Raw genomic sequence first — 12248 nt, 5'->3', positions numbered from 1 at the left:
CTCCTGATAGGCTTTTGTTAAATGGAATCTGCATCATCAAGTGAACTGTAAAAGCTAATCAGCTCAAGAAACCCCAGGGCACTTCTTATTGCTGCAATACTTTATAAGATTTTCCTAACTTTAAATAAAATATAATATTACTTCTTACAAATAAGCATAACTTTTTCTCTAGACTATTTCATAGCTTGGCTTTAATAGCTTAAGCTTAAAAAATACACATGAATTTTGGATGCAAAATTCTATCAATCAATGAAGGGTTCATTGATGGAATCACTATTAAATGTTGATAATTGGTGATATCTCTCTATAAAAGTGACCCTATTTATGAACTACGTAGACTCAAAGAGGTATCTCATAAGGTAATACATTTGCAATGCCCCAAAGACACAATATATGTGAATAATGTGTATACATTTATGAAGATTAAATTCCATGAAAATTTGGGAGATTAATTACATGAATTTAGCTTTTCATACTTTTTTCCTACTTGATAAAAATTTTCACAATAATATTTGTACCATAGCTATTTTATTTGCATTATAAATAGATTGATAATAAGCCACATGTATTTTAATAAGCCATGAGCACGAGTCTCTCATACATCTTTAAATTAGAGTTCTGTTAATCAAAAAATTATTATACTTTTTCAATGGAAAAACAAAATATTCAGGTACATATTTAACAAAATATATATGGTATCTATATGGGGAAAAATACAAAACTCTGATGAATGAAATTAAAGAATTAAATTAATGGAGAGATATGATGGATTGCATTAATAGATTTTTGAATGTTGAACCAGCCTCGAATACCTGGGATAGATCCCACTTGGTTATGGTGTATAATTCTTTTTATACACTGTAGGATTTAATATGCTATGATTTTATTAAGAATTGTTGCATTTATGTTCATGAAATATATTCATCTGTAATTTTCGTTTCTTGTTATGTTTTTGTTTTGTTTTGTTTTGGTTTGGTTTGGTTTTGGTATTAGGATAATGGTGACCTAATGGAATTAATTGGGAAGTACTCCTTCTATTTTTACCTTCTGGAAAAAAAAATATGAAAAAAAAAGTTGGTCTAATTTCTTCTTTAAATGTTTGGTAGCACTTACCAGTGAATCAATCTACTTTTTTTTTTTTGGAAGGTTATTAACTATTGATTCAATATCTTTAATAGATATAGGCATTTTCAGATTGTATATTTATTCATATGTGAATTTTGGCAATCTGGGTTTTCTAACTGGTCCATTTCACCTAGGTTATCAAATTTATGGGCATAGAATTGTTCGCAGTGTCTCTTTATTCACCTTTTATTGTCCATTGGGTACAAAGGATCTGTAGTGAAGTCCCTTCTTTCATTTTTCATATTTATAATTTCAAGGCTTATCAATATTTTTGATCTTTTCAGAGAATCAGTTTTTGGTTTGTTGTTTTTCTCCATTGATTTCCTGTTTTCAATTTCGTTGCTTTCTGCTCTAGTTTCTAATATTTTTCTTTTTGCTTACTTCAGATTTAATATGTTCTTCTTTTTCTAGTTTCTTAAGATGGACTATTAGATGACTGATTTTAAATCTTCTTTTTTAACATATATATTCAATGTTATAAATTTCTATACACCGCTTTTGTTGTATCCTGCAAATTTTGATTAGCTATATTATCATTTTTATTTAGTTAAAAGTAATTTTAAATTTTTCTAGAGATTCCTTTTGATCCATGTACTATTTAGAAACATGTTTTTTATTCTCCATGTATACTGGGATTCTCCAGTATATCTTTCTGTTATTCATTTCTAGTTTAATACCATTGTGGTCTATGAAGATACACTGTATGATTGCCATTCTTTTAAATCATTAAGGTATGTTTTATGACTTAGAATATGGTCTTTCTTGATGAATATTCTATATGAACTTGAGAAAAATAAGTATTCTTAATTAAATAAAGCTTTCTATAGATATCAATTATATCCAGTTAAATGATGGTGCTTTTGAATTCAACTATGTCCTTACTGATTTTCTGCCTGCTGGATTTGTCCATTTCTGATTGAAGGGTGTTAAGCATTTTATATGATTCAATTTTCTCTCCTTTCTTAGTATATCAATTATATTTCTTTTTTCTCCTCTCAGTGGTTGCCCTAAAGTTTGCAATAAACATTTACAGTTAATCCAAGTCTACTTCCAGTTAACACTATAATACTTCATAGACAGTATAAGTACCTTAGAATAACAAAATAGTCCTAATTCCTCCCCTGTATTATTTCTGTCATTCATTTCGCTTATACATAACCTATAGCATTAAATACATTTTCTTATATTTTGAAGAAAAAACTGATTTGTTAGATCAATTAAGAAGAAAATTAACTTTTATTTATTTTCACTTTCCATTTCTCTGCTCACATTTTCCATCTGTTTTTGTACATTGTCTACCTTATTTGTTAAAGCCCTTAGTTTATTTATAATAAATTTTAAAAAATTCTTGTCTGGTAATCTCAACATTCTTGCCATATCTGGCTCTGGTTCTGATGCCTGCTCAGTTTCTTCAAACTGTGTTTTTTTGTCTTTCAGTATGGTTTCTAGTTTGTTTGTTTGTTTTCCTTGATAGTCAAACATGATGTACCGAGTAAAAGTAACTGCAGTAAATAGAACTTTAGTAAAGTTGTAATGTCATCGCTGGGGCCCATCAGAGTTCAATGTTGCCCCAACAGTAGGGGAAAGGAGAGAGATAATGATGGCATAGATATGTAGTTAGCGTTTTCCTTGGTTCTTCCTCAAATGACTGCAGTGAAGAATCACAGGTCATTGACATTTAATAGTTTTATTAAAAATATAGTTTTGAAAGACAAAGAATGCCCCCAAGGAAGCCTATAGAGAAAGACAAAGTATGCCCCAAAGAGATACATGGCCCCTGCACTGTAACCAACACAAAAGGACCAAAATGGCCACAAAAGGGCAAAAAGCACACAAAAGGCCACCAAAAAGAGAGAGAACCCAGAAGGGCAAAAAAAGGGGCAAAAAGGGGAGCCAGAAGGGCAAAAATGGCCCAGTGTCTACTTTATATTTGGTCTGTGAAGGGTAGTTCCAAAGGCATTCTTGGGTGATTGGTAAGTGAGATCATTTTGATTGACACGAGGCTACAATGTAACTCTGCCTAGTGCGCATGTGTATGCCTGGAATTCTACTACCACTGAGGTGTTCTTTGGGCAGTCTCTAGGCTGGGCCACTATTCTTTTGTTTCCTCTGTAGCTCATGTGTGATTAACTACCTAACAGTAGTAATAAGGTGTAGAGGAAGGGGCAGTAGTTCTATAGTCCTGTGATTAGGTCTCAGGATTTTAGTTAGCTTGTGCCCTTCGACTGTGAACTTCACAAACTTCTCAGTCTCAACTAACCTCTCTCAGTGTGACAAAATAGTTAGAGTGGACCGGATTTGTATATTTCCCTTCCTCTAGGTCAGTTGGATTCTAATAAGGCCCCCAGGGTTAAACTCTAGTAAAATAGTTTCTCTTGCGGGTAAGCCTATGACAAAATGGCTACTTTTCCCCTCTCCCTGCCTAAAGTACAAAAGGATTTTTCTCCAGTCTTCACTGTCAGAACATGGTACATTTCCTGGAGGTAAAATTCATTAATTACAATTCTGATTTTCCTACTCTAGTACTGGTTCCCACAGAGTTTTCTGCTCATGGGTTTCTACTCCAGTAAGTTGTTTTTCTCTGTATCCAGCCTGTCTGTCTCTCTAATTTTTGAGGCAATAGTTTACCTTGTAACCTCGCTTCTCTGACAGATCTAAGAAGTATTGCATTTTTTCAGTTTGTTCAAATTTTTAATTATTGTTAGGACGGAATGGTGACTTTCAAGTTCTTACATGCCACACTGGACTCTAATTTTTTTTTTCAAACAATAAAAATAACGTACACACTGAGGACATAAATACTACATACCTCATTAATGTTTGTATTTATAACCCCATGCTAGTAAGCATCATATGTTTGTGGCTTTGAAGATATAATATTCTTCCTAAAATGTCTCAATGTCAATTTACTGCTTTTTTCTACTGTCTTGTCTGCCTTTCTCAAGGTTAGTTTCAAACAGTGATTCTGAAAATGGGAAACGGTCTATGAGTTGAAAAACAGAGGAGGTTTAGGGCCCATGAAAACAACAAAGGCACTGGAATGATAATCATTCAAAAAAGACAAGTACCCAGAGACCATTATCAAGCAGTAAAGATGGTTTTAAAGTCATCTTATTCTGATGATAATAGTTTTCATACTCAGGGACAAAGGCATGGCATTATTCAAAAACAATTATTATTACTAAAATGTAGCTTTTCAAATGTAGCCTAACAAAACCAGGTCACTTATTTTAAAATTCCTGGGTGCATTTTCACCTGGTAAAAGTTTAAATCAAACATTTGGAGTTTAAAAAGAGGATGACTCTTGTCTTCATGATACACATGCTAGCCCTTATTTTTCTCCCAAAATAGACTGATTTTCTTCACAATGAAATCTGTTGAGATGGATAATCCTCTTCTTCGAAGTTTTACAGTGTTAGAAGACGCTTAGCTACTAGGCTAGCCAACCTTACAGAGTCACTTTTCTATATCACTCATCTACCGTATTTTGACTTGGAGCATACTCATAAGACACGCTTTCACCTTGGTTAATGTTTAGGTTCTCAAACTATTAGCTCTGATGTTGGACCATCCATCATAACTTTTCTGCCTCTTACATGAACTATTGTCTCTAAGGGTCCTTCTTCTTTCATATGTACTTTGATTTACAATTATGAATTCATACAATGTAATGATTTGTAATAAAAAATTCACAAGTATGGTGGCTGCTTTTGCCCACCATTGTACTCCTATATCCTCAGCACTTGGCAAAGAATAAGTGATAAACCAATATTTGGTCAATGTGTCTCATAAAATCATTACATCAGCCAGCCAGTTAATCTGGTGGGGCTCTAATGGCATGGTACATATTAATAGAAATAAAGAGAATCACAACATGAGGAGTGAAAAGCACCCATAGTCAGGCTTCACAGTGTTTCCCAGGGTCAAAGTTTCCTCATTGCCCAATAGATAAATGCATGAATTCCCCTAACAATCCAGTTTTGTCCATACTCCACCAACACTTCTGATATGTACACGTTCCTGAGAGTCTTTCAAAGTAACTTATATATTCTTATTTTCACTCTCTACTTTGGGGAATTAAAACAAACAAACAAACCTTAAGGAGTGCTATAGTGAGAACTGGTCCATTTTTGTCTTGCACTGTACATTTCAAATTCCCAAGGATGGTGACTCGGTCTGCTCAAGGGTCTTGTAATGATCCTGTCCCCCCATTGTCATTCTTCCCAATCATGAGATGCTGCCTGGTCTGTTTGGAGGCCTGAAAGATGAATGAATACCTCAGGGGGCTATATCAGTATTTATTGTTGGGATGGTGAAGGGTGGGAAGAAGTAGTATAGTAAAAAAACATCTGTGCTGAGAATTATAGAAGCCAGAAAGAGACTCCCAGGAAGTCCTGCATCTATTGCCACATGGAAGCCCAACTTAAATACACACATTAGGAAAAGAAGATCTTGGCAGAATATGCCTCAATGAGAAAATGCTGCAACTCAAATTATACTAAAATTATTCACTATTAAGAAGAATAGAATAAATGAAAACAAGAAGGCAGTAATAAAGATCTAATCAAATGTTCTCAATATATTTTTTAAATTTTGAGTAAACACAACTCATATTTCCAAGTCAACTAAAGAGAACCTTGAATAAAACAAAGATTGGCAGATATTATGTTACATGACATTAAGAATACTCTCCTTAATAAGTTTACAAAGTAGCATACAATTTGAAGGTTTATGACTCAGGCATTAATAGATATATGAAAAAATATATTCCTTAATATACTGAAAAATCACAGAAAGCAGCTAAAATATGAATATTAGCAAAATAAAAATAAGCATGCCTGTTAAATATGCATCATGTATAATTTAGAGATCCACAAGAAAAGCTCCTTTGTTCATTGTCTATGAGATTTGCATTATGGGGTTGACCCTTACAGATGCCTCATCACTGTGACCATCTTTACCTGTCTGCTTTATGCTTATCTTTCTCTGTCTATCTGTATGGAGTTCCAAGGCTGATGTCTTTGAGGGCAAATTAAGAACTCCAGTTTGATTATAATAGTATCTTGATGTTAAATAAATAGCTTCTTGAGATATCTACAAACCTTTTTTTTGAACTTAGAAAGATTATATTCTTCTGTATGCTTAGTTCCTATGTATTTGGGGGAAAAGTCTGTAATATCTAAGGTCATGTTCCAAGTTTTCCTTAACTTAATTTTGAGAATTTTATTCTAAATCAAATGCAATATCACATTGAATGATTATGGATCATTCACATGTAAAGCATTTTTTTATGTCAGAATATATTAGTAAATATTACAAATATAAACATAAATTCTCTTATCTAGAATAATACTCCACTTATCTAGATGTAGTATGCAAATGAATATTGCATATAAATAAATCTTTGTTTTAAAGTACTGGTTAAAAATATTATATGTATATTTATAATATATGTAACATGTAGACTTATTTAGTACCTTATACAAATATACTCAACATGATATTCAACATGGTTGGTGATTCAGGGCTATTAAATAAATTTCAATTTTTTACTAGAGATTAATATGTCAATGTCTCTTAAAATGTGAAGGGATACTTGCTCCTATTATTTAATGGTTAATGTATGGATTCACTTTCCAAGTTCTAGAAGCTATATTTTAAGTTTTTAATCTCATCGACCCCCTTTATGGGTGATATAAATTCTACTGATTGTTTTTTCTAATTGGAAAGTATGTTCCAGATAATTGAGGCTACTGGATAACTGACACTGAATAAGAAATGTCATACATCTAATTATTAGACGTCTACATAGCTATAGATATTTATGTAACTAAACCGTGGTATTTTTTTCAAGAAGCCTCACTAAAAAATGGAGTTTCATCAGCCAATGAAAAAGTTTGGCAAAAACTTATTCAGGAATTAATAGTAAAATCTCTTTGGAATGCTTGGAACAATCTCTTTCTACCTCCTACTTGTCATATTTAGTAAACTTTTATTCATCTTTCACATCCCAGCTAAAATAATACTTCAGTGGGGATAGCTCCCATATATCCTTCTACTTTAAACAACATTAGTCTTTGATTACAATATCCAGCTATATATTTGTAAGAGTTGAGTAATATTTCTCTCCCTCATAAGATCAAAAGCCCCAAGACAGAGTAACCATTTTACTTACTACTGTGCATAGTACCTAGGACAGTGTCTGGAAAAGAGTGGGCACACAATAAACATACATTAAATAAATGAATAAATACATAAATGAATGAATGAATAGGGTAATGGTGGTTCTGAAAAGGCCTGGAGGAAACACTCTATCCATATGCAGACATAACAGATCTGGATCTTAAAATCATCCTTAGCATTTATTGCAAGTGTGTTTATTTAAATTCTCCTTATCTGTATTAATATTCCTTACTACTTTGAGCTGCAGTGATAATAAAATTAGGTAATTTACATAAAAAATCCAGTGTTTATTAAGTTCTTAAGGAATATTTTTAGTTTAATAGCTAAGAATCTATGTTTTAGGGTCAAACCTGAGTTTCTATTATAGCCCTGCACTTAAGAGCTGAGTGACTGAGAAGTTATTATACTTGAGATTCAGTTTCTTCATTTGTAGAATGGTGATAATACTATCGACTCAAAAAATTTCAGGATTTATATGCTATATTTTAAATAAAATGCATACCCCAGAGCCTGAAATATGGAAAGTTCTCAATATTTCCTCTCATGATCCACATCACTATTCTCTTAACCGTCTAAATACTACCACACTCACTGAACAGTAAAGTAAGCAATGGTTTCAAAAATAACTGGTATGCATTGTATATGCATCCTAGAAGAATTAATATTAAAAAAGTGAAACGACCATGAAACAGCACATGATTTAAGTGTAGAGTCATAGGTGGGAGTTAGTGGAGTAGTTAAGAGTTGCTTCTGGAGTCAAAATTTCTAGGTTCAAACTAGGCTTCTGCACTAACATCATGAAATTTAACTGCCCTAAGCCTTAATTTCCTCTCCTGGAGATGAAAATAAAACCAATAAATAGAACTATTATAAGGACTAAATGAGCCAATGAATCAAAAGCACTTTGTACAGTGCCCGACCTAGAGTAAGAACTGACAAACACTAACTCAATATATATAAAGGGAACTGGTTCATTAAAGACCACCTGTACTTTCAATGATTCTGAGCGAGAAACTGTTCTCTTCCTTGTTGGAAACAAAAATGCCAAGAACAATAAAGACTTCCTTTTTATTGAATTATAGAAGCATAACATCCAGTAAGTTTAGCATTTATAATGAAAATGCTTTACTTCACATTCCAAAGAAAGAGCCAGGTAAATATCTGAGCATTAATGCAGTGAAGACAGAAACTGGTGTGAGTTTGAAAATAGAAATGATGAAGGATTGCAAAATATAATAATTAAAAAGTTAACCTGGTAAATTATTAGAATGAGTTGATATCCTTACAACATGATAATTTTAAGAAGTAAATAAATATTTTGATATTTTAAGAAATTTATCTTGAGTTCATCATTGTAACCCATTTGGATGATCACAATGAGTTTGAAAATATGTGTGTAAATACAAGCAACATGGATTTAAGTTTCACCATATCTTGTATATAGTAACTGTATTAACTACAGCATGATTTTACAAACCATTTTAGGGAGGCAACTCTAAGGTTCTTTGGATTTTTGTCTTTTTTCCTCATACTAACTATGAGCTCAGAATTTGAATCTGAAAGATCTGAGATTGAATCTCCTCATATCCAACACCTTACTAGACAAGTTATTTAAATTATCTGACCTTTATTTACCCCATCTTTAATGTAATGCATATAATAAACAGTATCTATTTTATATGATTGTAATAAGAATTAAATAAGCTATACATTTAAAGAATTTGGAATAGGGCCTGGCATGTGGCAAGAGCTAAATTAACACTAGGTCTTATTATAAACTCCAAATGTTTATTCTTGTGTAAGTTTAATGAAGGACTCTAAAAGAAAGTAAAAATCTAAGTTTTTCGAAAAACAGCAGAAATTTTTATTGCATGTATTTTGTTTAAACATGGTTAAGAAACAGAATTTAAAGGAAAATTGTAGCCTATGGCCATGCCACCTTGAACAAGCCTGATCCCGTCTGATCTCAGAAGTTAAGCAGGTTCAGGGCTGGTTAGTATTTGAATGGGAGACCACCTAGGAAGACCAGGTGCTGTAGGTATAAAAAAGATAAACAAACAAACAAACAAATAAACAAATAAACAAATAAGGAATTGTAAACTGACAAGGTCCTTACAATCTGTGAGGTCAACCAAGGGTTGCCTCACTTAAAAATAAATAAATAAAAATAAAAAAGAAAATTGTATTACAACCCTCATCTTACATTACCTCAATAATTATTTTTTAGGCTTAAATTTATTTTAATTTTATTTGCTTATAAAGTCTCAATTAAGACATTTTTGTACATGTATACATATTTGCATGCAAATAAATAAATATTATAAAATGTTGCCACATATTGACATTCTATTGATAGCTTGTGTCACAGAGATTGTTAATCACCAAACCATCTGCTTCTTCTTCACTGTCACACAACTAGACCTCTATTTCCCAGCCTCCCTTGCAATTTGTTAGTACCATGTAACTATTCTAGCCAATAGCATGTGAACAAAAGTGATATGCACCTCTTGGGAACTTGGATCCTAAAATTGTTCATGTTCTTTTTTCCTGACTGACCAGTCAGTATTTCTGTGTCCATTTTCTATTCTTTCTAACAAGGATACTTCCCTTGTTTTTCTGATTTATATGTGGTACTTTCCATTGAAATAAATGGATTTACCTAGGGCCGTAGTGTTAATTATGAGGGTTTTCTGGGAGATCAGGAACAGCAAAGGAGGGACATTCACTGAAGACAGTGAGAATAACCAAGACAGGAAAGATAGCTTGACCACATTTAACCTGGCATTGATTGGGGTCACTGAGTCATAAAACTCTTCACAATTTTATTGTCTTATTATACTGTGGCAACTAAAATAGCCAGCTATACATCAATAAAAAATATATCTTCAACGATAGCCATTCGCATCTACTTTTCATCATTCTCCATGCACTTTGTATATTTCATGCCAAGTTTAGGATCCCAATTATCATCAAGGGCTGGGTTACTTGCCAAGCACTTCTCAGGTTCAGATTGGAGCTAGAGACTACACTGAATCTGCCAGTCGCTCTGTAATATGCAGTGTATCCTCATGCACTGTATCACAGCCCAAGGGGCACAATATTGTCATAAACTCTGGAGGGACACTGATAGTCACATGAAGATGGCAGTGCCTCTTTAGCCTAATTCCATATAATGCTAAATGGAGCAAAGTCCCTTCTACCATTAATCAAGAAAAACTTTGTTTGTTTGTTTGTTTGCTTTTGAGCAAGATATAATGGCGTTAAGCCATGAGTTTCAGATTCTTCTTTATCACATCAGCTAGCATTTTCTAAATAATACAATCAGTTTTTCATGATGTTTATGGTTTCAATACATTAGAATCACGGGAATAAAAATATCTTTATAATTCTAAGACAAAATACTCTTCAAAGTTGCTTAAATGTTTCACGGTTATTATATACACATTTTACGTTATGGTAGAAATTCAAATTTTGACCTTATAGTTCTATAATATTATTCATCCAGAAGATGTTTTTAAATGGAAAATATATACAAGTAAACATGAATTTAAGGAATTCTAAGATTCTTTTTTGGTTCAGTTTAAACTATGAATTCATCTATATTTTTGTATTTTTATAGATGACACTGCTTAGAATGTGAGTCTCAGTCAATAATTCTAGAATCCTCTATCCTGACTGAACAGAGAATTCAAGAGGTTCATCAGACTCCAATCCAGGACTGCAAGAACATTTGGACTGGTGATGTATTTTTCCAATTACTGTGTTTGCTGTCTATGAACATATTGAAGCCATTTAGGATATATTATTCTAGTAAATGAGCAGACTGTTCACACACATTAAATTTCTGTTCCTGTGTAAATTATAAAATGCTATACCTTTATCTATTTCATGCTGGAATTAAAAAATCCATATCACAAACTCTTAGAAAATAAACCATTATCCATTCCTGGAAAATATAAATGAGAATGAGCATATATGTATTATCAGAAATGTACTGAATTATATCCACTGTTTTTCTGCATAATGCAGCTAATATTAATTCATTCTGCAACATATACCTGTAATGTATGTTTGTTAACATTTAAACAAATGGATTTAAAAACCTAGAATCCAGTGAAAGAATGAAGTATATATTTGTCTTGAGCTGAAGGGTCAGGACAAAGTTGGTAGTGGGGCTGTTAGAGTAAATAAATAGTTTTTAAGTAAAAACAGAAGGTCATTTTTCCAGTTTTCTTATTTCTTATGTTTGTTCAACAAGATGTTATGCTAATTTTTAAGTTTTAAATATCCACTATGATTATTAATACTTATACAGATGTGCTACTTTTCTGAAAAGGATTCTTTCAGAAATTTTTTTTTCAGTAGCAGTTGGTGAATGAAATAATTAGATGACAGGAAAAAAAATGAACTACAGGCAGCTGTGGCTTTAATTGACACAAAAGATACCTGCCTGTACTACGCTTTTCTCAATAGGAAAGGCTATTAAGTAAATCCGGAAGACTTTTTCAATAAATAATCAAATGTTTGGGCCAAGTTGTATTTGAGATGTTCTATGAGTAGTTGGGAGTCTAATGATAAAAACAATATTGACTATAAAATGTTGTTACTATGTCTTGATGCTGGCATTATGTGAAATAAATTGTATGCATTCCTCTAGCCCACACTCTGATTCTGGGGGTTAGGAATAACTCTTTATTTCAAGTGAATATACCATTCCTCTTTTGCTGGACATTTAATTTGCCTTCAAAGTTTTTCCAGATTTAAAACAAACCAAAACAACAAAAATATCCTCTTAATGTTATGGCTTTTTTCATGTGTAAGTTTATTTTTAGAATCAATTATCAAACTATTATTTTTAAGAAGAAAAAAAGTAAAAAATGGTGGTGGGAATTTAAAAGAAAGGAATAGTGGTATGTGATAAAAAGTAGTAACACTAATGA

At 32.3% G+C, this 12248-nt stretch overlaps 1 pseudogene; it reads left to right on the top strand.

Moving 5' to 3' along the window:
* The first annotated feature begins 9230 nt into the window (after positions 1-9230).
* On the top strand, positions 9231-9349 carry LOC112481286 (annotated as a pseudogene).
* Positions 9350-12248: the final 2899 nt, after the last annotated feature.

This window comes from Pteropus alecto, unplaced genomic scaffold, assembly GCF_000325575.1.
Source record: "Pteropus alecto unplaced genomic scaffold, ASM32557v1 scaffold14, whole genome shotgun sequence".
NCBI lineage: Eukaryota > Metazoa > Chordata > Mammalia > Chiroptera > Pteropodidae > Pteropus > Pteropus alecto.
Note: the sequence above shows the minus strand (reverse complement) of the source record. Positions and strands in the feature narration are given on the sequence as shown.